We start from the raw sequence: 2,827 nt of genomic DNA, 5'->3' as shown, positions 1-2,827 counted from the left end.
GAGCGTGTTCGGCAGAAATATTTTTGGCTGCAAATGGCAAAGGACATACGCCTCCATGTAAGCCGTTGCGAAACCTGCAAAGCCGTGAAAGCCACCAATCAAGTGTCCAGACCACCTACGGGCAATGCCTTCGTATCCGAGAGGCCATTCCAGTGTCTTTATTGCGATTTCTTAAGTCCATATCCAAGTTCAAAGCGAAGAAACCAGTTTTTGTTTATAGTGCTAGACCATTTTTCCAGATACGTATTTTTGAAGGCGATGCAAAACGCGACGTCGGCAAACGTAATTAGCTTCTTTAGTACAGAGATTTTTCCAGCTTTCGGGGTCCCTCAATTCGTCCATAGTGATAACGGGAAGCAATTCATTTCGAAGGAGATGCAGCAGTTTTTTGAAAACTATGGGGTTGTTCACACGGTTATACTTACCGCAGGCTAACGCCTCTGAACGCGTGAACAGAGAGATTGTTTCGAAAGTTAGATTATTCCTGAAAGACAAACAAGATCACATGGAATGGGACAAACATATTCCCGAAATTCTGTCGGTTTTAAGAAGCTATTACCATACGTCGATTCAGAGCTCGCCATACTTCGCGTTATTTGGACAAAATATGATACAACATGCGTCAGCCTATAGTATACTGGAGAAACTGGGTAGCCTAAGACAAGACGAAGTCCCGATTACAAGCAGAGCTGACAAGCTAGCAAACTTTCGCGATCATATACGAAAGAACCTTGAGTTAGCGCAAGACAGAGCAGCGAACACGTACAACAAACGTACGCGAGTTGTGAATTACCGGGAAGGACAAGAAGTATTCCGGAAAAACTTCGCTCTTAGCAATTTTAAGCAAGGCATGAATGCTAAATTCTTGCCTAAATATATCAAGTGTCGCGTTCTGCGATGGGTAGGCAATGCTTTGTACGATTTAGAGGACTTGAATGGCAAACCGATCGGGAGGTTCCATGCATCTGACATCCGGAAGTGACACTGTCATCTGTCACGAAGAGCGATCCGAAGTAAAGCATTTTTTTTTTCAAAATTTAATAATCACGTTTTTTCTCAAATTTATATATATACACGTTTTTCCAATATTAAACTTAGCGATAGGGTAAAACCTTGACCGCCCGCAGACTGCCCGGGGTCCAAATCTGCATGACTTCTCCTCGAAGCTAAGTCATGTAGGGCTGTAACTCGCTTCTGTAACTCTTCCCTACCGATCATTTCTCTGCTGGTAGAGAATATACGTCCAACGAATGTGAATAGAGCATCTTTTTTTCTCGTACTGTCCTTTTCACTGGGCGCTTTGGCGGTCGGGGACAAACCGCCCAGTATCCTCCCCGAGCATCTATATTCATAGGACGTTCACGCGCGCTCTCACCGGGAGTCGTGTACTCCCTGACAATCCGCACTCCTATTAGGATGGTCTTTTAGGCGTTTTGACGAGTTCTCCTTATCAAAATGTCTAATGCCTTTCGGAGTTTTGACGAGTTCTCCTGATCAAAATGTCTACTTCATTTCGAATTTTGGACGAGTTCTCCTTTAAGAAAATGTCTCTTGGGCCGCAAAGCCATAATGAATAGGAAACAAAATAAATATATACACGTTTTTGCCAGCCGCCGGACGGCTATAAACTCGCGGTCAAGTGTCCTTTTCAGGACAGCCTGCCCTGTGTTCTTCTTAGCGGTGTGGAACTAGTGGGGGGCAGGGTGTAAAGACCGACTAAGTTCGGCACTATGGGGTGGTAGGCTTCTCTGGCCTAAAACAATAGAGAACCACCGCAACACCGGACTTGAATTTTTTTCTCAGAGTTTACTCGGTATAATTCTGACTCACGCATTTCGAATAGAACGCTAATTCAACCCATACTTAGTCACAACCGGGATTGAGTTCCGAGTCTAGTATGCTAAGCAAATTCTGACCTAACTTTTATTTCTTCTACCAGAAGTACGAAAACCACCTTGACTTACCGAAACCCGGAATTGAACATTTTAAAACATTAACTTTATTGATTGCAAATACAAGAATGTTAGGAGCCGACTCAGTACTGACTAAATCCGTAGAAGTATTGTTCCAGAGACCGACTACATAATAACGAGTCCACCCAGCATTACAAGCGAATACTGACGCGGAATACAGTAAACACGTTGACTTCGGTATTTTCGTAACATCAAACTTAACTTTTAGACTACCAACTGAGTCGGACGAACCCTAACTGCCACCTGACGTAACTACGGGGTGTTATTATTTTGCCCGGCTAAAGACTTTTGTTTTTTTTTTAGACTATATCTCAGGGGTGAGTCGTGTCCCACGTTCTTGTGAATTTACCACCTAATTCTCTTGCCGGAGGCCTTGCGAAGACAGTTAACCCTTTTTCCTGTTCGCTTCTGTGACATGTCGTGAAGTGAAGCAGGTTTGTTATGGGTTACTGGGCGCCGCACAAAATATAAATACTTACAATAATGGCATTCAAATTTCATGATTTTTGACAAGCAATGTGTGAGCAAATGAAAAGCAAGGTTGATCGTGTGTCGTTAGTGTAAAAGCAAAAGTCGAGCTGTTTCCTATTAAGTTGGTTGTTAGTATGTACTTGGATGTAAAATAGCCGATTTTCAAAGTTTTTTGCCGGTTAAGTCCGGCAAAAATACGTTTTAAAAAAACCATCTTACAAATGGTGATACCAAGATATAAAAAGCCTACATAAATATTGGCTCTGATAGAACGTATGTAATACATATTATCCTGTGAAGACGGCCAGTGATGAAACAGAGCTGATGAATGGCTGCTCTCCAACCGGTTCGGAGTTATATAAATGGGTGATGGCAACCCCGGA

Source organism: Rhagoletis pomonella, unplaced genomic scaffold (assembly GCF_013731165.1).
Source record: "Rhagoletis pomonella isolate Grant_MI unplaced genomic scaffold, Rhpom_1.0 Rhpom_scaffold_00024, whole genome shotgun sequence".
Lineage (NCBI taxonomy): Eukaryota > Metazoa > Arthropoda > Insecta > Diptera > Tephritidae > Rhagoletis > Rhagoletis pomonella.
The sequence above is the reverse complement of the archived record's forward strand: the minus strand, read 5'-3'. Positions refer to the sequence as shown.